At 35.5% G+C, this 24,864-nt stretch overlaps 1 protein-coding gene across 2 annotated transcripts in view; it reads left to right on the top strand.

Moving 5' to 3' along the window:
* The window catches only part of XRCC4 (X-ray repair cross complementing 4), a 305,636-nt gene that overhangs the window by 54,312 nt on the left and 226,460 nt on the right, over window positions 1-24,864 (top strand). The window lies entirely within an intron of this gene.

Here is a 24,864-nt window from a genome sequence, read left to right as displayed (position 1 = left end):
CTCCGTGCTGGGAGAATGACTTACTCCCTTCAAAGCTGTCAGACAGGGATGTTTAATTCTGCAGAAGTTTCTGCTGCCGTTTTTTCAGCTATGCCCTGCCCCCATAGGTGGAGTCTACAGAGGCAGGCAGGCCTCCTTGAGCTGCAGTGTGGTCCACCAATTTCCAGCTTCCTGGCCACTTTGTTTACCTACTCAAGCCTCAGCGATGGTGGACGCCCATCCCCCAGCCTCAATGTTTCCTTGTAGTTTGGTCTCAGACTGCTGTACTAGCAGTAAGCGAGGCTCCGTAGGCGTGGGACCCTCTGATCCAGGCACGGGATATTATGTCCTGCTGAGCTGTTTGCTAAGACCATTGGAAAAGTGCAGTATTAGGGTGGGAGTGCCCCAATTTTCCAGGTGGGAGGCGACAATGTGCTAGCATCCCTTACTCGCTCTTGGCACCTCCTTGTTCTCGGCGTGTGCTCTGCCCACACTCAAGGAGTCCTTCAGCCCACTCCTGCATATGAGGGCCCCTCTCTGGAGGTGGCTACGGCTGGAGCTGGCTCCCTCTCCTCGCAGGGAAGTATGAAGAGAAATTCGTGGTTGGGATTCAGGGCTGAACGTGGCACTGGCCCACCGGTGCGAGTTCCAGGTGAGCGTGGGCTCAGCAAGCCCCACACACTTGGCACGGCCAGCCAGTGCCTGCTGGGCTTGAGTGGAGGCTGATTGCTGTGCTTGGACCACTGTTCCCTCTTCGCGGGAACATTGGCCATGATAGCAGGTCTCTGTCTCTTTCTTGCTTCACCTCTTTTCCTCTTGATTGTCTGGGATGATCTCCCTCAGGGCTGCTGGAGTGCCTGCGCTAGGTGCGGTAAAGTCCTGCAGTGAATGCCAGTGAGAGGTGAATCCTGCTGTGCTTCTGGAACTTGTGGGGACTTGGAGAACTTTTGTGTCTAGCTAAAGGATTATAAATGCACCAATCAGCACTCTGTGTCTAGGTAAAGGTTTGTAAATCCATCAGTCAGTGCTCTGTGTCTAGCTAATTGGGTGGGGACGTGGAGAACTTTTCTGTCTAGCTAAAGGATTGTAAACATACCCATCAGCACTCCCTGTCTAGCTAAAGGTTTGTAAATGCACCAATCAGCACTCTGTCAAAACAGACCAATCGCCTCTCTGTAAAACGGAACAGTCAGCGCTCTGTAAAATGGACCAATCAGCTTTCTATATAATGGACCAATCAGCAGGATGAGGGTGGGGCCAGATAAGGGATAAAAGCAGGCCACCCTAACCAGCAGCAGCAACCTGTTTGGGTCCCGTTCCGCCTTGTGGAAGCTTTGTTGTTTCACTCTTTGCAATAAATTTTGCTGCTGCTCACTCTTCGGCTCCGCATTGCCTTTATGAGCAGTAACACTCATCACGAAGGTCTGCAGCTTCCCTCCTGAAGCCACTGAGACCACAAACCCACTAGGCAGAATGAGCAACTCTGGACACGCTGCCTTTAAGAGTTATAACACTCACCGCAAAGGTCTGCAGCTTCATTCCTGAAGTCAGCATAGACCACGAACCCACTAGAAGGAAAAAACTCCGGACACATCTGAACATCTAAATAAATAAACTCCGGACACACCATCTTTAAGAACTGTAACACTCACCGCGAGGGTCCACAGCTTCATTCTTGAAGTCAGCAAGACCAAGATTTGGTATCCAGGAACCAATTCTGGATACACAGGTACCATCTCTCACGGCTTCCCTTGGCTAGGAAAGGGAATTCCCTGACCCCTTGTGCTTCCAGGGTGAGGCGATGCCCTGCCCTGCTTCGGCTCATGCTCCCTGGTTTGCATCCACTGTCTGACAAGTCCCAGTGAGATGAACCCAATACCTCAGTTGGAAGTGCAGAAATCACCCGTCTTCTGTGTCACTCACACTGGGAGCTGTAGACTGGAGCTGTTCCTGTTCCTGTTCGGCCATCTTGGAACCTCCTCCTACGTTATCTTTCTTATATAAGGCAGTATGCCTTTTTTTTTTTTTTTTCCCCTCAGCTTTTAAGTTTTTTTCTTTTTTGTCACTCTCTTTAAGCGAGTTGATTATAATATGCCACGATGTAGTTTTCTTTGTTTATTGAGCTTCTTTGATCTATTTGTTTATAGTTTTTCTATTTTCTCCTTTTTTGGGGATTCCATTTAGATGTATATTGTGTTTCTTAAATATGTCACACAGCCCACTGAGCTTATATTTCCCCCCCACACTTTTTTTTTGCTTCCTGAAGTTTGTTTTGGATAGTTTCTATCACTGTGTCTTTACATTTGCCAATCTTTTCTTCTGCTGTGCTGTGTCTAATGTGTTGTTTTTTTCATCTCAGTCATGGTAGTTTTCATCTTTCTAAGTCTTTTAAAATACATTTCAAGTTTTTTTTTACATTCTTGAACATATGGAATAAAATTGTAATAACCTTTAATGACCTTGACTATGAATATTTCTTAGTCTTTGTTATTTTTGATTGGTTTTGATACATGTTTCTGCTCCGTATGTGTTCTGTTTTTCCTTTTCTTTGCATGCCTGTTTATCTTTGATTGTATGCTAAACATTGTGAATCTTTTTATTTGGTACAATATGTTTTTGTATTCATATACACTTTTGCTTTGTTCTGGGACATAGGTAAGTTACTTAGAAACAGTTATACTTTTTCCTCTTGCTTTTAAACTTTGTTAAACAGGAATAAACATTTATTTTAGATTTAATTTTACCCCGCTGTTGAGGCAAAATACTTCTGAGTCCTTTTTCCTGATTCCTATTTTTTCTATCCAAGGGGGTAAAGTGAATAATTTTGTGATTATATTTGGCATTTTAGCTTTGTGTATGAAACACATCATCTTATCTTTTGTCAACTTAGATCACCAATTCTGTTGACCCACCTATTAATAGATTTGTGCTTATTTTGCTCTTGCAGAAACTTTGAAAATCTGAGATATTTTCTTCCTTTCTTGCCCTCTGCTCTCGTATAGTCTTCTGGAAACCATTGCTTCATTCCATGCACATAAGATTTTCAGTGTCAGGAAAAGAATTATCCAGGTACCTGTCAAAAGTTGTGTTGCTCCTCATTATTTAGTTACTGTTTTGGAATTTGGGTTTTCTTTTGACTATCATCCTTCCCCACCTTTAATAAAAACTTGCTATTAATTATTGTCATTAAAAAATTAAAGATAAAACAGTTAAGGTGAACTTCAGCCTTTGAGATTCTAACTTCAAAATTTCAAATTTTCAAAATATTTTTGGTTACCTACATTCTGAATGCTGTTTCAAATTGCTTAGAAAAAAAAAATTAAGATTGATTTCTGAAGAAATAAAAATCTACAGTACTCTTTGTTGATTTAATTGAATTATATTCAGTTATTTTCTTAAGTAGGCATTTTCTTTATTTATAAAAGCAAACTGTTTATTATGGAATTCAGTCAAGAATCGTATTAATGAGTTCTGGAGATCTAATTTATACCATGGTGACTGTAGGTACCAATATTGTACTGTGTATTTGAAGGTTGCTAAGAGGATGGTTCCTTTGTCCTCTTCACAAACACACACAAAACAGGTAACCGTGTGGTGATAGATGTTAATTAGCTTGATTGTGTTGATTATTTCACATTGTAGACATAGATCAAGTCATCAAGTTGTGTACCTTATATACAAAAAAATCCGATTTTTATTTATGATTACCATCCAAAAGTTATAAACAAGTAGCCAACTGAAAAAATTAACAGAATCTAAGATATTTTAGGAACTTCTAAAATCAGATGATGATGTTGATCATGATGATGGCTCGTAATTCTATAAAATAAATGCTAATTAAATTGATTTAAAAGGGATATTTTATATATGGATGCAGAACGGAAATCTTCACTGATGATAAATATTACAAATTATATAATAATTAGACTTAACTGGGATGTTTCAGTGGGTGAGTTTGGAGGGGATGCAATGTAGTATAGTTGTGTTCACGCTCTCCAAAAATACTGAGTTTAGAAAGTTTAACGAGGCAGCTACAGAAATATTGTTCAAATTACATTATAGTTATTAATCATTTTTGAATAGCTATAATCTTATATTTTAAAATATTACTATTAAAACAGTTTGTAGCCAGGAGAATATATTGTGCATCTGTAACCCATTCTTGGCATGTTATTGCCCACTGCCTACGTAGTGATGAACCCTCCTGACTACCTGGATTTGAATCTCAGCACAGCACCTTTCAAGGTGTGAGATTTTGGAAACTTATTCAACTGTTTGTCCTCAATTATTTTGTTTGTGATTTAGAAATAGTACTAGTACTGGCCTTAGGAGGTGGTTGTAAGGATTTAATTAATTAGTGTGTGTGTGTGTATGTGTGTATTCTAGGACAGTCCTTTCTTATATCCTTTAAAAGTCTTTGTTGTTAGTATTTACTTGTCTATTCTAGTATACAGTAAACTCCTTGAGGGAAGTGGTCATGTTTAGCTGGATTTCAAACTGCAGCAAATCCATATGTTCTGGGGATGGCCTTTTATTGAGAGGAAATGTTTGCATAGTGTATAGAACATAATATCTAGGCCTGACTCTTGAATTTAGTTATTTCTAATCATATATTTCTCAGCAAACATTTATCTATTTTATAATGGAAGTACTTGAGTTCAGATAGATTAATAATGTTAACTCACAGGGTTTTATGCTTGTGGACACTAAGGTTGATAAGTGTATGCAAATACTTTATAAACTGTGATTTGGTATACTACAGGATGCCATCGGGCTGATGTTTTTCATTTAGAAGGGCCTCAAATATGTGCTTCTGATGTTATCTCTAGATGAGTTTATACACATAGTCATAGCAGACATACTGTATACCTATTTATAACTGTTTCCCATTACAAGCCATACTGCTTGAAGTACACTCTGAATAACATAGTTTTAAATATGTCAATCCAGTTTTTATAACCTTTATAACCTTTTACAATATCTGGAGTCTATTGGGAGTGGCTTGGGTCTCCCTTGACCTTATGAGAGGCCTTGTTAGATATTTATTATTGCTTGCTATGTACTTTGTCAAATATGTTTACTAGTAGACCCAGAAGTTCCAATTTCTTTGTTGAATTTTCTGGTAGAGTGACATAACATGCATTGATTGAAGTATACTTATAAAGTATACTATAAGCAAAGTATGTTAGCAAAACCTAGCATACAACAAAAACTAGCACACTTTGCTAGTATGCTTTATAGTGTAAGTATACTTTAATTAATACATGTTATGTTACTCTACCAGAAAATGCAACAAAGGATTATCCATTTCCTTACTTTTTTCACTACATTTCCAGTCTTGTAATAATTAAAGGCCAGTTTCTTTATTTGTGTAACACCTGGTAAGAATGTGATATTTTTAGCTACAAATGATTCAACAGCAGTTCAGTAGTGGGGAAGTGCTCATAGTGACTAGAACAATGATAGTGGATTATAGTGCTATTTTCTGATTTGCTATAGTTCTTGGTCATTTATGTGTTTTGAGAGGTAATATGTATTTTTTATTGCTTAATTTTAGACTTACGGAAAAGTTGCAAAGAACAATAAAGAGAATTTCTGTATACTTTTACTCCTGTGTTCCCTAATGTTCACATATTCCATTATATAATTATAGTACAATTATTAAAACTAAGAAATTAACATTGACATAGTAATCTACAGATTTTATGTCAGTTTCACCAGTTGTCCCACTAAAGATCTTTTTCTTATCTAGCATACAATCCAGTATCCCACAGTGCATTTCATTGTCTCTTTAGTCTTTTATAGTTTATGGAAGTTCCTTAGTGTTTGTTTTTCATGACATTGATTATTTTAAAGACTACTGGCCATTGAGATTATTTGTAGGACATCCCTCACTTTGGATATTTCCTCAAGATTAGATTGAGTTTATACATTTTTGACAAGAATACCATAGAAATGATGTTGTACCTTTCTCAGTGTAACATATTGGAGTGTACTTGATATTCATAAGCATTACTATGGTTGATATTAACTTTGAATACTTGGTTAAGGTTTTGTTTGCTAGGTTTTGCTAATTTCACCTTTTGTAATTAATAAGTATCTTGTGAAGAGATATTTTAAGAGAATGCAAGTATCTTTTGTTTCATCAGACTTTTGCTAACTAATTTTAGCAGAGTTAGCAAATACAGTCACATGTTGTTTAACAGTGGGCGTATGTTCTGAGAAATCTTCATTAGGTGATTTCTTCGATGTGCAGGCATCATAGAATATACTTAACACAAACCTACATGACATATCACACCTAGGATATATAGTATGTATAGCCTGTTGCTGCAAGGCTACAAACGTGTACAACATGTTGCTGTGCTGAATACTGTAGGCGTTGTAATACAGTGGTAAATCTTTGTGTATCTACACGTACCTAAACACCAAATAGGTACAGTAAAAATAAGGCATTATAATCTTATGGGACTATGCTTTTCCTTGTTGGCTGAAGTACTGTTATATGGTGCATGATTGTGTGGTTGGTTGTATACTCATACATATACATCCACACTTCTGCATTTGTCTATCTGTATTTATGTTAAAAGCCATTAGTTCAATGTAGAGTTTACTCTAGGCTTTCCTTCTTTCTTATTTGTAACTTTCTCTGACAGTGAAATCTGATTTTCATTTTTCACAATATGTTCACTTATTTTCTCAGTCCTGGTATGCTTGTGTATTAGTCTGGGTTCTCCAGAGGGACAGAACTAATAGGATATGTGTATATATGAAAGCGAGTTTGTTAAGGAGAATTGACTCACACGATCACAAGGTGAAGTCCCGCGATAGGCCATCTGCAGGTTGAGGATGGAGGAAGCCAGTAGTGGCTCAGTCTCAGTCCAAAAGCCTCAAGAGCAGGGAAGCTGATACAGTCTGTGGCCGAAGGCCAGAGATCCCCCGGCAAACCACTGATGTAAGTCTAAGAGCTCAAGGGCCGAGGAACCTGGAGTCTGATGTCCAAGGGCAGGAAGCATGCAGCAGGGGAGAAAGATGAAAGCCAGAAGACTCATCTTACCTGTCAGCTTTCAGTTACCTTCTTTTATTCAAAACTGTTATCTCCTTTCTTGGTATTCCTATAGATTTTCTATATTTCATTATTACATTTACATTGAATTGTGGGCTGGCGTTTTAGCTGCCTGTGGTTCAGCACCTTGTTATCATAGTTCCCTCCTTTTCTGTGCTTAATAATGAAAGTTACTAATAATGAGGATGGCCACTGTGTGCTGTATGTGACTAGTAGTAGTCACATACATGTACAGTAGCCCTGTACATGAAACTCTGATGATTTTATCCAGTAGGTCCTGTTACCATTTCACTGTTATGGATGAGGAAACTAACTCTCAGTGGTGTTTAATTTGTCTGTGGCCAAATAGCTAGTGAGTGGCAAAGCTGGAATTGAACACAGGTGGTGTGGCTTCAAAGCATATGAGACTAATTACAATACTGTATATCATGTCTTTTAATTTTGTATTTAGTTAATGTGCTTAAATTTTTATTTAGTTCATTTATTAAAGTTCTGTGACATTCTTGATATTCCAGGTATAAAATTGGGAGGGCCTTGGCCAAGGGAGTGGAAGTAAAAGTAAAGTGTAACAGCAAGAGAAATTGAACATCCACATGGAATTAAGTTTGGTTAAGTTTGTAAGGATATTTGAAGTTTTGTGAGGGTGTGTCTCGTGTTTTTTTTTTTTTTTTTTTTTTTAATTGTCATTCATTCTGATTACATCAGCAGAAGGAACCGGTTCTGTAGACGGCAACTGTGTAGATGACATCTCAAGAGTCACCGGTTCATTTGAACATTGTTTTAAAGTTATTAAGAGATCTCAGCTGTGATTTTGTTTTTATTTGCAAGTGCTAAATGTTGGATATTACTAAAATTTCCATCAGAGAAATTATTTGTTTAAATAATTTTAACAAAGCCCTGATTAGCATAAACATTTCTTAATGGGTTTGCCAAATGGGCTTGCCGATTTGGGATACAATGCTTATGTTACAATTTTGAATATATAGGTGTTCTTTTGCAGTTGATAATACTTAAATGTAGAGATTCAAATAGTTACCAGTGACAATACTTTTTGATCAAAAATGATAACCTTTTCCATACTCATGATTTCCGTGAGTTATAGGCACCTCATAACTCTATGGAATACGTGTGATTATTTGTTAGTATTATTTTAAGATTAAATGACTTACCACAGTCCTGCTCCAGTGCTGTTTTGGTATTTTGAGAATTAGTTTTGTTATTGGCGTATTTTAATCTACCTTTATACTGAAAATACTTAGGTATAGTAAGGTCTGTTGAATTTATAAGTGAAGCAAAAATATGGAAATACAATATAAAACAGCTACCTGACCAATTTTAAAGGAATGTACTACTTCATATTCCTAGTTCACCCACTTTGATCACTATATGTGTATCACAATATCACATGTATGCCATAAATATGTAAAATTATGTATCAATCTAAACTAAATAAAATTATAAGAAAATAACAGCTAAAAGCAACATTGTAACATTCTGTTGTGGGATTGGTATTTTCATTTCTTTTGCTCCTTATTTCTTCCTGCTGATCCATATTTCTATCTGGTATCATTTCATTTTATCCTGAACAAATTCCTCTAGCATTTCCGGTAGTACGGGCTTGCTGGCAACAAATTCCCTTAGTTTTATTTTAATTTTGCCTTCCATCTTGAAGGACCTTTTCTCTGAACAAAGGATTCTAGACTGAAGGTTTTTTTTCTTTTCTTTTAGAGATTTCAATGTGTTATTTTGTTTTCTCATCTACATTTTTTTTCTGATAAGTTAGCATTCGTTTGAATTATTGTTCTCTTGCATGTAATTGTTTTTCCTTGACTGCTTTTAATATTTTCTCTTTAACTTTGATTTTTAGCAGCTTGACTATGATGTGCCTAGGAGTTTTCTTTCTTTTTTTTGTTTTTAATTCCAATAGCTTTTGGGGTACAGGTGGTGTTTGGTTATATGGATGAATTGTACAGTGGTGAAGTCTGAGATTTTAATGTACCAGTTCCCTAATTAGTCTACATTCTGCCCTATATATAGTTTTTTTATCCTTCACTCCCCTCTGCCCTCCCCCCTTCTGAGTCTCTAATGTTCATTATATCACTCTGTATGTCTTTGTGTAACTGTAGCTTAGCTCCCACTTGTGAGAACATAAAATATTTGGTTTTCCATTCACAAGTTACTTCACTTAGAATAATGACCTCCAGCTCCATCCAAGTTCCTGCAAAAGACATTATTTTCTTCTTTTTTCTGGCTGAGTAGTATTCGTGCGCGTGTGTGCGCGAGAAATTGAACTCCACATGTATATACTGAGCTAATTTGGTCAAGTTTGTAAGGATATTTGAAGTTTTGTCAGGGTGAGTCTCCCCAGTAGCCTTACAAACTTCACCTAATGACGATTTCTCAGAACATATCCCCACTGTTAAACACCCATGCATACATATACCATATTTTCTTTTTCCAAGGAGTGGACTTAAAAAAAATTTTTGTTTGTTTGTTTGTTTTGTGTCTCCCCCCCGCCCACCCCTACGGATTGGCTGAGCTTCTTGAATCTATGAATGTTTGTCTTTCAATCAAATTGGGAAATTCTTGGCTATTATTTATTAAATGCTTTCCTACCTCCATTCTCTTTTTTCCTTTTCTTCTGAGACTTTAAAAATCCTTCTGCTGTTTGTCCTGCAGATTGGATAATTTATATTGGTCTTTCTTCAAGTTCATTGTCTCTATTTTCATCTCAATCTAGTGATTTAAAAAATTTTGTAGTTTTTTTATTTGTAATATTTCCATTTGTTTCTTGTTTACAGCCTTTATTTCCCCCATGACGTTTTCTGTATTTTCATTTGTTATGATCATAAATTATTTTTAATCCTTATTTATAGTGATAATAGCTAATTAAAAATCCTTGTCTGCTAACTTAACCATCTAGATAAACTTACGTCAGCCATTGACTGTGGATTCTCTTCAGTGTGTTTTTATTTTTCTCTTGGTGAGAACTTTTAGATTTAATAGTGAACATTGTGAATGATGTAGAGAGGAGATTCTCTTAGATTCATCTGAGGAGTATTTTTTTTGAGGTAAGGAGGAGTCTGCTTTCTGAGTCAGTTAACTTGGCTGTATTTCAATTTCAAACTTTGTTTCCCATGTGGTAGGTATTAGCTGAAATTTCAGGTCAGTTCTTTTAACCTTAGCACTATTACTTGGAGTCTGTCTCACATATACTTCATTTAAAGTTTAGCAAAGGCTGGGCACGGTGGCTGAAGCCCGTAATCCCAGCACTTTGGGAGGCCGAGATGGGCGGATCACAAGGTCAGGAGATCGAGACCATCCTGGCTAACTCTGTGAAACCCCGTCTCTACTAAAAAATACAAAAAACTAGCTGGGCGAGGTGGCGGGCGCCTATAGTCCCAGCTACTCGGGAGGTTGAGGCAGGAGAATGGCGTGAAACCAAAAGGCGGAGCTTGCAGTGAGCTGAGATCCGGCCACTGCACTCCAGTTTGGGTGACAGAGCGAGACTCCGTCTCAAAATAAATAAATAAATAAATAAATAAATAAATAAATAAATAAATAAAGTTTAGCAAGAGATTTGAACAGTTTATCCGTAGAATTTAGAGCTGCTCTCCTCTGCTTCTTCCTTTCTGAAATTCTCTTCCTCACTTTTCAAGTGCTGTGATTTCTCTGAAAGCCTGTCTTCAGGATCTTCAATTTAATAGAACTGGTTTCTACTAAATTTTAGCTGCTTTGCATGGCTGATATTTGGGCCCTCACTCAGGTTATGGGAATCTTATTTAGTGTTACTCTTTTTTTTCCCCAGAATCAATCTGCTTTCATTCACTTTCCTGTGCAGTCAGGTCTTTTTTTTTTTTTTCTAATATTTTGTGCTGAGTTTGTAATTGTTATCTGTGATAGGGTTGTTCCTATGGGAATGGCCTGACCATGACTAAAAGCAGAGCTCTATACTTAGCTTTTGAGCTCTCTGGTCCCTTATGTCTCATGACTTTTCTCTATATTTCAACAAAAGTATGTTTATATTATTGAACTTTCCACTTGTTAGGAAATTGGTACTGTGACCTAATTCCTTAGAATCAGTCTTTCTGCTGTCCTAGTTTATGCCTTGCCTAATTAAAGTCATGCCTCTATTTGAAAAGTGGAAAACTTCCAAGGAAAGTGAGCAGCTGGTATTGACACTCAAAAGAGTTTTATGAAATGAAAGTAAGCAAAGGGCCAGTTAGGCTGAACTTCAGGAAAAAGTATCTAATGGTGAGATTTGTGAGACTAAACAATCTGGCAAGGGACTTTCTCTGAGCTATTTCAAACTGAATTGGAAAAGTCAGGGAAAAAACAAGTAATAAGCCCAGGTCATGCATTGGCAGATGGACAGTTTGTATGATCTCATACTTACCTTTCCCAGTGGCTATTTGGTTGTGGGTTTATTAGCAGAAAAACACTTTAGGTTTTACGTTATTAATATGAATGTCTGAATTGGACTGAGAAAATAGATGTCTCAAAAATGCTTAAAATTGATGATAAAAATTATTCTGTAAAGTAAGAAATCATATAGTATTCATTTTTATGTGGTGAAATTCCGTGACAGCAGGCACAGGAGCTTTCTTATTTATCATGGTATTGCAAGCACCTAGCATAATGCTTGGCCAATAGAAGACATTCAGCAAATATTAGCATTATTTCTACTTTAACTATACCTTACTAAAAAGTGACACACCCACAAACAAATGTCAACTATCAGAGGTGACAAAGTTGATGTTTTCCTTATTTCTCTTATTTTTCTATATGTTTTCTTTTTCCCCCTGAGTCCAGAAAGCCTGAATTTAAGGTGATTAGGTTTTCTTTGTGATTTTGTCCACAGGAAAAATCAAAAGGATTTAATTTTGTCCACAGTGAAATGTTATTGCAAGAAAACAAAGTATGAAAGATACTTGCTGGGAGAGAGAATATGAAGCAAAGCAGTTAATCATACTGAATATGAAGTCAGATGGTCCTGACTTTTAATTCTGGCCACAAATTACACTTGTTCTGTGGCCTTTGACAAATACTTGATCTGTGGTCTTTAACAACTTCTCAAGTTTATCTGAACCTTAGTATCATCGTGTTTTAAAAATGTGATTAGAATCCATGGGGTATGGTGATGTACACCTGTAGTCCTAGCTATTTGGGAGGCTGAGGTGGGAGGGTCTCTTGAACCCAGGAGTTCAAGTCCAGCCTGGGCAACATAGCAAGGCTTTGTCTCTAAGAAACAAACAAAAACTGCATACACACAGGAAATAATCAACCTAGGTATCCATCAACAGATGAATGGAGAAGGAAAATATGATAGATCTACAAAATAGTATACTATTCAGCCTTAAAACACAAGGAAATCCTGTCACTTGTGGTAACGCGGATGAACCTGGAGGATGTTAAGTGAAATAAGCCAGGCACCGAAAGACAAATACTATATGATTTCACTTATATACGGAACCTAAAAAAGTTGAACTCATGGAAGCAGAGAGTAGAATGATGTTTACCTGGGGTTGGGGGTGGGGTAGAAGGTGCTTGAAGAAATTTTGGTCAAAGGATACACAGTTTAATTAGGAGAAATAAATTCAAGAGATCTGTTGTGTAATAACACAGGGACTATAGAAATAACATGTACTGTATTCTTGAAAATCACTAAGAGTAGATTTTAAGTGTTGTCACCACAAAAAATCATAAGTATGTGAAGTAATACATATGTTAATTAGCTCAATTTAGCCATTGCACAATGTATATATTTCTTTTCTTTTTTTTTGACACAGAGTTTCACTTTTCGCCCGGGCTGGAGTGCAGTGGCACGATCTTGGCTCACTGCAACCTCCGCCTCCCAGTTTCAAGTGATTCTTGTGCCTCAGCCTCCTGAATAGCTGGGATTACAGACACACGCCACTATGCCCAGCTAATTTTTGTATTCTTGGTAGAGATGGGGTTTCACCATGTTGACCAGGCTATTCTCGAACTACCGGCCTCAGGTGATTCGTTCTCCTCGGCCTCCCAAAGTGCTGGACATCATCTTATGTGTGATAAATCTATCAATTAACAATCGATAAATTAATTAAATTAATCAGTTTTAATTTATCAATTAAAAATTAATGGATTAAAAAGCATGGATAGGTAGCACCTATTAAATATTAGAGTTATGAATTTAAAATGAGATTAGTATATAAAATTATTTTGCATTGTATCAGATACATAATAGGTGCTTGATAAAGTATAGCTGCAGTTCTGGTGGTTATTCTATTCATCTTAATCTTCTTTGTAGTTCCTTCTTTTTGTTTTTTAGGTAGTTTGATACTTTAACATGGGGCCAATTAGTGGCTTTGTGACCTTCAACATTTTTGACTTAACTTTTACTCTTCAGTTAAATTGTTTATGAAATGAGGGGATGAATCAACTCAGATTTGCTCCCCTGAATCAACTCTACTTGGTGGACTTTTCTTGGAGAGTTATTCATTGAGTATTCTGAGATTACTTCCATTGCTCACTAGAAGACATGATGTAATTCTGAGTTTGTGAACCAGATTTGACATCATTCACTATCCATTTATAGCTTTCGTCTTTAATTTTCAATAGGTGAGAACATAAAATACATTTTAAAATACTTGTTTATATAACTTTACATTTTAAAAAACAATGATTAAGTGCTCACTTTATGTTATACATTGTATTAGATGCTTCCATTGAGTTTGTGAGGGTTGAAGGCAGTAGTTGAATCCTGGAATAGATAGTTTACTTAGGACATCAATAATAATGATAATAATAGTAATAAATACTATTGTAGTGAAGATATAATAATATCAATGAAGAAATGATAAAAAATAGTAAAGAGATTGTATCAAATGTACTCAAAATTAATACATTTTTTGTAGCAGTATTTAACAAGCTGTAAGAATTTAAAAGTACCGGCAAAAAGAAGAGCTTATGAGATATTATTTTTGCAACATTGTACAGTGAATAGCACTATCCAAAGCAAGACCTTTATTATTGAATCAGAATACTGAAATATAGTGCATTTTGCTTTAATTATCAAATAAATCATATAATCGACATGGTAATATGACTATATTGCTTTATGTTTTCAATTCCTAATGGTATCTGTAGCCATGCATAGTTTTGGATCAATCCACTGATGATTCTTTTTGTTGGATCTTGAAATGTGAGAAAAGTCTCTACATGGTATTCTGCTGTTCGCAGAGCTTACTTTGGCCTGTTTTTCTATATAGTTACTAATATTTAGCAGGTAGTCTTCAAATGGCTGAATGACGTTGAAGTGTGTTGCATTATCTTCTGGTCTACAATATTTAGGTTTTTTTTTGAGATACAGGATATATATGTAATGGATGTTTCATTATGTGTTATACTTTCATAATATGCTATACTTTAATAGTAGCATAATAATTAAAGGCAACTTTAAAGCAAAATGAATAACTCATTCAATCCAACAAAAACTCCAAATTTTTTAGTGTTGTTAATTATAATTATTGCTCTCCTTTTTGTCTTTTGAAACAGTGATCAAAGAAGTTGCATTTCCGTGTGATTCAGTATTTTGAAATATTTAGTCCAACTCAACGTAGTATTTCATCAAAAGAAGATGGTGGTGTGAATGCTGATTTATAAATGTACTGATATGCTAACCTGCTAAGCTGCTATCTGGCAGGTTGTAAATATCCTATATGATAGCAATTTTTCAGGGTTTTGGGTAGTGATAGCAGAACATGTTGTTTCTCCCTATTAAGACAACAATTTGGTTGGTATACTTTGTTATAACCCAGCTGCAAAACCAAAGTGGACCACCCACAGAGAATCCAGTTAGAGATTATTGAGGTTTGGCTGGCTAAAGTACTGCCACTTAAACAAATATCATCACCAGTTCTGTGACTCAGTGCTTGATCTAAGTAAGTGATTACTTAGAAATGAATTTTTCCAGGTGTCCAAGCTTCTGAGGTTCTGTATTTAAAAAATAATAGAATAATAAAAGCAGGAATTTATTATTATTATTTTTGTTTATTTATTTATTTATTATTTTATTTATTTATTTTATTTATTCTTATTATTAAAAACAAATTTTTAAAACCTGATAATTAAATTTAATCTCCTATTAGTGGCTAAATTATAATACTTTCTTTACTTTTGGTATAGCAAGCCTCTTATAATGATTTTAAATGATGATAAATAGCTTCATGTGTAATACCAGCACTCTTCATAAAACATTTTTTTGATTTGTCTGTGTTTTGCCATTACAGTGAGATTTTTGAGAATATAAGAAATGCAGTTGTTACTCTGATATCATTTTATTGGATATCCTTGAATTATGCATATTCATAGCAGTATATCGTAATGAAGTCAGTGTATTCCTTTTTTGGGGGACGCATCTTAATGTTAAAAGCTTCCTAAGCATTATTTGCTAGAACACTGTTTGAATAGCAGTGTAACTGTGTAGTCTGATGATATATTGTTTGAATAACAGAGGTCACATGGAGTTCTGAGTATTTCCCAGATAACTAACTGCTCAATTAAGAAAAAAAGCTTACTGAAAGATGAAGTGATGCTTTCAAGGGTCACAGAAAATACAGGTACATTGAAGACCTCTCTAGGTATTAACTAATTACTGAGGGTACAACATAAATACACACACATGTTCTTATGTTGATGGAATATGAACAATGAGATTATTGGACTTGTGTGCTGTGAGATTTATTCCAAAAATTTATCCTAGCCTTTTTGAAATTTATTCTGTGTTCTGTCATAACAGCCATAAATCATCATGAGGAATTATTGGATTTACTATGACTTGAATTGTTACCTCCATGATAAAGATAAACGTAATTATTCTGGAAATTATTTGCTTGTATAATTTATAGTTTGCTAGTCAAGAGGATTTTTTATATCATAATAGATAAATAGATATCTTATTAGAAAAACAGCCTATGAGGGTTTTGTTTTGTTTTGGAGTGAATGGATTGTTTATTCTGGTATGATCCATTGCTATCTCAATTTATTTTTCTTTCTTTCAGGGTGCAAGTTTAAAGTAAGATTTATTTAAAATAAAGCCATGCATTTTCAAATAGCAAGGCTTCATACAAGGCTTTTTCTTTAGATACAGAAAAAGTTATAAAAAAGCCATATGTTTCCATAAAATTGAAATAGAATAATTAATTGTATTTTGGTGTTAAAAAATAAATGTAGTATTTCAAAACTAGATTCTGAACTCCATGAAACACATAAATCATAAATATGACAGTATTTTCTTCATAGGATAGTATTTTATATGAATAGTTTAGAGTCTCTGACAGTCACAACTAGAGGAAATAAGATCAAGAACCAGAATGAGTTTTATTAGGCAGGTGACTTTCCTCCTAGTAAAATAGGCTTTTGTACTGCTGAAAAGTGCCATATGAAAAGGAAGAACTGCTGATGTATTGAATCAGAAGAAATTACGTTTTCCTTTGCAAAAAGGTTCATAGAAAATCCCATTTATAAAAATTTTTCATCAGTATATTATTTTTTATCAGGCCTTAAAAACGGACCAACAGAAAAAACTTGAATTACTGTAAACCTGATGGAAGTGGTTTTAGTTTAGTTGAGCCTATATTAATGATTTAAAATCTTCATTAAGTTCCATAATATAACAGCCATATTGGATTGGGGAGAAAAATGAGTAAATAAATAAATAAATAAATAAATATCCATAACACAAATTTTTCCATTGCCCTCATCAATCTTCTGTGTGCACTAATATATTCAACAAATATCTTTCTGCTGAAACCTTACCACTAAGAGTCTGAAACTGAATAGAAGCAAAAATCAGGTAAAAGGATATAATAACATTAACCAAATGTGCAGTGTGATATGGAAGAAGGTTTAAATTTTATTACACAAATTCAGTTCATTGGAGATTATTTAATACTATGCTTGATTAAAATGTTTTCTACATGCATTGCTTCCCCTACCAAAACATCACATCGCTACAGACTTGGGACTTTAGCCTCAGGAAGTACTCCAAAGCAGAACAATGGTTAGCCAGGTGTTGGCATAACTAGTTATTATTTTTTAAACGTGCATATTACAAAACATACCAACTAATGACTAATGTGATAGAAATGCAAAATTGAAGTAATAGTTCTCAGCGACTAAAGTATTGAATTAACTGTTACTAAACAATAAAAGATTAACAAATGTTAATTCCATTGTTGTTAATGATAGTTTAATATTGATGTCTGATTAGTCAAATTAAAAAGATATAGCCAAATTTTTTAAAAGTAGTGTTTAAGGTTTTTTAGGCAACTAAGGTTTTTTTCCTAAATTGAAACTTCATGCCTAAGAATATTTAATGACATATGTAGGTATAATTGAACTAGAACTTCAAATATATTTTAAGACCTTTAAAAGAAGGTTTTTGGAAAGATCTATGTCCTTTTTTAAAGTATTTCTTTTATGGTTGTAGGTCTAACATTTAAGTCTCTAATCCATCTTGAATTAATTTTTGTATAAGGAGTAAGGAAAGGATCCAGGATTCCTACTGGATCCTACCATAAGAAGCTTCCTACTTATGGCTAGCTAATTTTCCCAGCACCATTTATTAAATAGGGAATCCTTTCCCCATTTCTTGTTTTTGTCAGGTTTGTCAAAGATCAGATGGCTGTAGATGTGTGGTATTATTTCTGAGGGCTCTGTTCTGTTCCATTGGTCTATATCTCTGTTTTGGTACCAGTACCATGCTGTTTTGGTTACTGTAGCCTTGTAGTATAGTTTGAAATCAGGTAGCGTGATGCCTCCAGCTTTGTTCTTTTGACTTAGGATTGTCTTGGCAATGCGGGGTCTTTTTTGGTTGTATATGAACTTTAAAGTAGTTTTCTGCAATTCTGTGAAGAAAGTCATTGGTAGCTTAATGGGGGTGGCATTGAATCTATAAATTACCTTGGGCAGTATGGCCATTTTCACGATATTGATTCTTCCTATCCATGAGCATGGTATGTTCTTCCATTTGTTTGTATCCTCTTTTATTTCACTGAGCAGTGGGTTGTAGTTAGTTCTCCTTGAAGAGGTCCTTTACATCCCTTGTAAGTTGGATTCCTAGGTATTTTGTTCTCTTTGAAGCAATTGTGAATGGGAGTTCATTCATGTTTTGGCTCTCTGTCTGTTACTGGTGTATAAGAATGCTTGTGATTTTTGCACATTGATTTTTTATCCTGAGACTTTGCTACAGTTGCTTATCAGCTTAAGGAGATTTGGGGCTGAGACAATGGGGTTTTCTAAATATACAATCATGTCATCTGCAAACAGGGACAATTTGACTTCTTCTTTAATACCATTCAGGACATAGGCATGGGCAAGGACTTCATGTCTAAAATACCAAAAGCAATGGCAACAAAAGCCAAAATTGACAAATGGGATCTAATTAAACTAAAGTGCTTCTGCACAGCAAAAGAAACTACCATCAGAGTGAACAGGCAACCTACAGAATGGGAGAAAATTTTTGCAATCTACTCATCTGACAAAGGGCTAATATCCAGAACCTACAAAGAACTCAAACAAATTTACAAGAAAAAAGCAAACAACCCATCAAAAAGTGGGCAAAGGATATGAACAGACACTTCTCAAAAGAAGACATTCATACAGCCAACAGACACATGAAAAAATGCTCATCATCACTGGCCATCAGAGAAATGCAAATCAAAACCACAATGAGATACCATCTCATACCAGTTAGAGTGACAATCATTAAGTCAGGAAACAACAGGTGCTGGAGAGGATGTGGAGAATTAGGAACACTTTTACACTGTTGGTGGGACTGTAAACTAGTTGAACCATTGTGGAAAACAGTGTGGCGAGTCCTCAAGGATCTAGAACTAGAAATACCATTTGACCCAGCCATCCCATTACTAGGTATATACTGAAAGGATTTTAATTCATGCTGCTATACAGGCACATGCATATGTATGTTTATTGCGGCACTATTCACAATAGCAAAGACTTGGAATCAACCCAAATGTCCATCAGTGACAGACTGGATTAAGAAAATGTGGCACATATACACCATGGAATACTATGCAGCCATAAAAAAGATGAGTTCGTGTCCTTTGTAGGGACATGGATGAAGCTGGAAACCATCATTCTCAGCAAACTATCGCAAGAACAGAAAACCAAACACTGCATGTTCTCACTCCTAGGTGGGAATTGAACAATGAGATCACTTGGACACAGGAAGGGAAACATCATGCACTAGGGCCTACTGTGGAGAGGGGAGGGGGGGAAGGATAGCATTAGGAGATATACCTAATGTAAATGACGAGTTAATGGGTGCAGCACACCAACATGGCACATGTATACATATGTAACAAACCTGCACATTGTGTACATCTACCCTAGAACTTAAAATATAATAAAAAAAGTATTTCTTTTTAAATTTTGACATGATTGTAGATTCATATGCAGCTACAGAAATAATAGTTACAGAGATCCTGTGTGTACTTTACCCCGTTTCCCAAATGGTCTTGCAGTCGGTCTACAGTACAGTATCACAACCAGAAAACTGACACTGATACAGCCTACCCATCCTATTTCATCAGTTTAAAATGCATTCATTTTTGTTTGTGTATGTATTAAATTCGATGCAATTTTATCTCATGTAGGTTCCTGTATCTGTCACCAAAGTCATGAACACATTCCATGACCGCAAGAATACTTCCTGTTGTCCCATTCCTAATCCCTGGCAACCACTATTCCATTCACCATTTCTATGATTTTGTCATTTCTAGAATTTTGTTGTATCAGTGCAATCATAGAACATTCAATCTTTTAGGACTGGCTTTTTTTCACTCAGCATAATTCTCTTGAGAGCTGTCTAAGCTGTTTCATGTAACAATAGTTCATTCAACCTTTCTTTTTGTTGTTGTTGTTTTTTTTAGACGAAGTCTTGCTCTGTCACTCAGGCTAGAGTGCAGTGGCATGATCTTGCCTCACTGCAACCTGTGCCTCCCGAGTTCAAGCAATTCTCCTGCTTCAGGCCTCCCAAGTAGCTGGGATTACAGGTGCCCACCACGATGCCGGGCTAATTTTTGTATTTTTAGTAGATAGGGTTTCACCATGTTGGCCAGGCTTGTTATTATATATTCCAGATAGTAGCGAATATATAATATTTTACTGTTTCCAAATGTAACAGTAAAAATTGATGTAGAAAATGTGCACAAGACGTGAACAGACATTTCACCAAAGACGATATATAGATGGCAAATAAGCACATTGGAAAGATATTCAGCATCATTAGCCATCAGTACGCACCTACCTGTCAGAATGACTAAAATGAAAAATAGTGATGATAACAAAGGCTGGCAAGGATGCCAAAACACAATCACACATGCATTGCTGGTTAGAATGTAAGTTTTTAAATTTCCCTCCACTCCTCAATGTCAGTGATTTTTTTGTAATTTTCATACGTTGAATTTCTAGTAACAGATATAATCATATTTAAACTTGTGATTTATATACTCATCTTTTTGTTAAACTTTAAGTCTGGAAGATGTTTATTTTCTTATTTCTACCTGATTGTCACCATGTTGTTACTGGTAGAAAACACTTTTTATTCACGTAATTGTGTTATTGTATATGTATTTTTAGAACTTTTTTTATTTGGTGAAAAAATACATGGTACTTCAGCCTCATTAACCTCTTATAATGCACTGTGCACTGTGGAGAAAGCTAGTTGGATTTTTGGAAGCAGATATATCTTTATCATACAGTTAAGGGAAGTGTTGACCACCAAGGCCATCCTTCTAATTTTGAATACATATGAATTGGCCTTTTTGCTACTTACAGTTTTGGAATCTCCGGTGGGGATACAAATGCACATCCCTTGGAACATTTATGGTTTTATGTTTTACCCTAGAAAATAACTGTTGTGAAGATGTCAATATAGAATTATTTTGTTTCAGGCATCCAAAGACTCATCATGAATTAACTTAGGGAAAACAAAGAATGTATTGCCAGTTGAGCATTTCAAAGCCCCAGATCCAATATTTGAAATGCTTTAAAATCTTACGTTTTGAGCACCAACATGAAATTCAAAGGAGATGTTCATTGGAGCATTAAGATTTCAGATTTTTGGATTCCTGATGCTAAACTGGTGTAATGCACATATTCCCAAATCTGAAAGAATCTGAATCTGAAGCACTTCTGGCCCCAAGAGTTTCAGATAAGGGATATGCAATTTGTATAAGAAGCATGGAATGGCCGGGCGCGGTGGCTCAAGCCTGTAATCCCAGCACTTTGGGAGGCCGAGGCGGGCGGATCACAAGGTCAGGAGGTCGAGACCATCCTGGCTAACACAGTGAAACCCCGTCTCCACTTAAAAAATACAAAAAATTAGCCGGGCGAGATGGCGGCGCCTGTAGTCCCAGCTACTCGGGAGGCTGAGGCAGGAGAATGGCGGGAACCCGGGAGGCGGAGCTTGCAGTGAGCTGAGATCCGGCCACTGCACTCCAGCCCGGGCGACAGAGCGAGACTCCGTCTCAAAAAAAAAAAAAAAAAAAAAGAAAACCAAAATGTAGATGAACTTTAGGCATAATTAGGACCAGGGACAATTATTGACTATTTGTTGTTCTTTCCCTCAGTTTTTCTGATTTTTCTTTTTCATTCCATTTGGCTTTCTTTGTCTTTAGTTATATTATGGCCCAGACATCAAGAAAAACAGTCTTTCTTTTATTGAACTTTAGCGTTTCAGAATTTCAGGAGAAGGATTTTTTTTTTTCTCCTGTGTTTTGATTTGATATCTACCCTTGACAAACCTATTGAACAAATTGAAAAGTCACCACAAGGTGCCTTTCAGTCACCTACAGGATATGGTTCAGCTTCACACAACCTTCATATCTCCATTATCTGGCCTGTGCCTTCATTCCACTGTCATCTCTTATCATTCTCAGTCTTATTCTTTTATATCGAACTACACTGGTATGGCTTTTAGTTTCTCTGCAGAAATCACACTATTTTTCTATTTAGTGTTCTTGCTGATATTTTTACCTTGTCTGGAAATTCTTTACTCCTCCACTTATTCTTTAATACAAAAATTCTTAGTCCTGGGGCTAGGGTAGGAGAAAGAGGAAGGATATTGTTTCAGCAAGCATATCTATTATTGTAATAATCACATATTTGGAAAATTAAGTTTGTTTCTTGGTTTTAAATTCAAATTACTCAAAGCAAAGTTTGTTGTAGTCTTGCTTACTAGATATACACTCATGATATGATTCTTGGTCAGACTTCCTTGGAGAACTACTCACCATATTCTTTGAGGAGGAACTTTGATGTATTTCTAAAGGGAGAAATGTTTAAAATAGTTTAGCAAACTTGCTTTTGTCACTGTTAGGAAGAATGTTCTTAGTCCTTACATTTGAGCAAATCATATACAAAACTACTAATTGCTACATGCATACCAGTCAACTGCATATAGCAGTTATATTAGCATAAAAAGTTGTGTGCAGGCATTGATTTTATGTGTATTACATGATGTGAAATTGGAAACAGTTGTATCATAAGTATAAAATAAATGTGTATTGATTGAATCTTGAATGCTGTCCTCAGTGGACTTAATTTCAGCACTTGAAGATTCATTGTAGACTAGCCTATACTAGTGTGACTGATTAGTTACTTGGATGACTATAGTGTACACATTTTTCCACTGTATTGAAAAATGCACCTAAAATACTGTTAAAATTTTTAAGAGCAATTAGAATATAATAAAGAATAATTTCAGCATTTAGAATATTTTTAAACATTTACACCATTTTAATGTCAATATTCAGTTCAGTACCAAGACAAAAGCTAAAAAAACCTTATTTAAAAGAATGATTTCTTTCAAAAATAATTTTAAAAATAGTTATTTCTAGGATATTTTGTCTAAACCTATTGTTATTTTAGATGTTTTTTCTCTAGTGTTAAACAGGCAATATGAACTGAGTCTTAATGTCTCTTTACATTTGATTTGTCATGTAAATATTACTCTCACTCTCAAGCCTGCTACCAGTTCTCTGTCACAGTCAGAGCAAAAATCCTCACCTCTCATCCCCTTTTTAATTTAAATCTTTACAGTCAAAGAATTTTTTTCACTGTATTTTTGAAAATGCCATTTTCCTGTGCTTTGGCTACCACCCTGTTTGAATATTGAGCCTATTCTAAATTTACTTAAAGAGTTACGAATATGTGTTTGGTAACTGTAGTTTGTTTTGTAGTTAAGGAAATGTTGCTTGTGGTTACAATTCATGTGCAGTTATTTTAGTTAATTTTGGGAACCATAAGTGAAATAAAATTGTGAGTGTTTGCCTAAGTAATTTTTTTTTGCTTTTTTGTTGGTACCCTGTTTAAATTCTAGAAGGAGAAATATGTTATTTAGAGAGAGAGCTGTAAAGGAAATTTGGGGAAAACAGATCAAGATATGGATGTAATGAGTTTTGAAACCTATAATGAGGAGGAGAGAGAAAGTCAAATAAAATAAAATTTTCCTGATTGACAAAGAAAAAAAGACGTTTTATTGTGATAATCTTATTTCATTAATTTTTTAATATCAAGGATTCTGGTTATTTAGTTACTATTTCTCAAATTTTTTTTCACTGAACTATCCCGTCTTGGCCGAAAAGTACAAACTGGGTGTGTGGCCTATTAGCCAGCATAAATGCAAAATATCTTTGAAGTGGCTTATACTGCCTGAAATAGTTCATGTGAGGTTTTCTGTTAGCATTGCAGAAAGCATAAATTTACAAAGCCAAGAATAGTAGAGGGGGTCTAATAAATATCTATAAATTTTTGGAAGATGCAGATGCATAATTTGTAACTAAGTGGTATGGAGACAGGGTATAGGTGCTTTTAGCGGAGGTTGCTAGAGAGGCAAAGGGATTCCTAAGCAGAAACCCCATGAATTGGAAGTACCAGTTACCTCTAAATGTGGACATTTAAAACAGTGTTGAAACCATGAGGATTTGTTTAAGGCTTGTAAGGGACACTTAGACCACCCAGGCAGTTGTACACCTAGTTCTCCCTCCTTTCATTTTTAGAAAAAAAAAAAAAAAATCAGGGTTCACAGCACTAAACACTGGTAAAGGAAGATTGAGGGATGGACTGTACAAAGAACATGAGGATTAAATGAAAGTCTGCATAATTAAAAAAGGGAACTGGCTCCCTTCCTTTGCTTAGTTGCAAGTCTTCTAGCAGCTTATCTTATAACTCCCAAGTAAAAGCGTAAGCTGATCCATAGAAAAGACCATCAGATATTGGCAGTCAGGGAGGTCATTGAATGGAAGGTCTCTGTGTGATCACAGAGATCTCTGTCCTTCGTACTCTATCCTGAAGCTTCCATACTCTGTTCTGCCTATTGTGGGATGCCTGAAAAGTTACTTCATGTGTTTGTTTCCAGAGTAACTGTTACTTTGTAAGTAGAGTTTATAATCAGTTTTTTAGTTCCTCAATCTTAATTGTGAATGGGTAGGCAAGGCTTGCCTGGCATTTGAGGAACTCCTGTAATATAAACGCAGTGATCAAATAAAATAAAAAAACATGAAACATCTTTGAGAAAAAGAGACCTTGAGAGAATAGAATAGCCTTTTAGTAATTTAGAATTAATATTTTCAGATAAACGTAAGCGGCTTGCATCAGTAAAGCAAAGATAGAATATATGCTATTAAAACAGAGCTGTCAGAGAAAGAAAAGGGTTGTTGGAAATTAAAATAAAATTTTAAAAATATTAGAATCGTAACACATAAACAGAAGCAGTCTTCCAGGAAGAAAAATTAAATAAAAAGAGATGAACA

The sequence above is a fragment of the Rhinopithecus roxellana genome, chromosome 3 (assembly GCF_007565055.1).
Source record: "Rhinopithecus roxellana isolate Shanxi Qingling chromosome 3, ASM756505v1, whole genome shotgun sequence".
Classification (NCBI taxonomy): domain Eukaryota; kingdom Metazoa; phylum Chordata; class Mammalia; order Primates; family Cercopithecidae; genus Rhinopithecus; species Rhinopithecus roxellana.
This window is presented reverse-complemented; position numbering and strand designations above follow the sequence as displayed.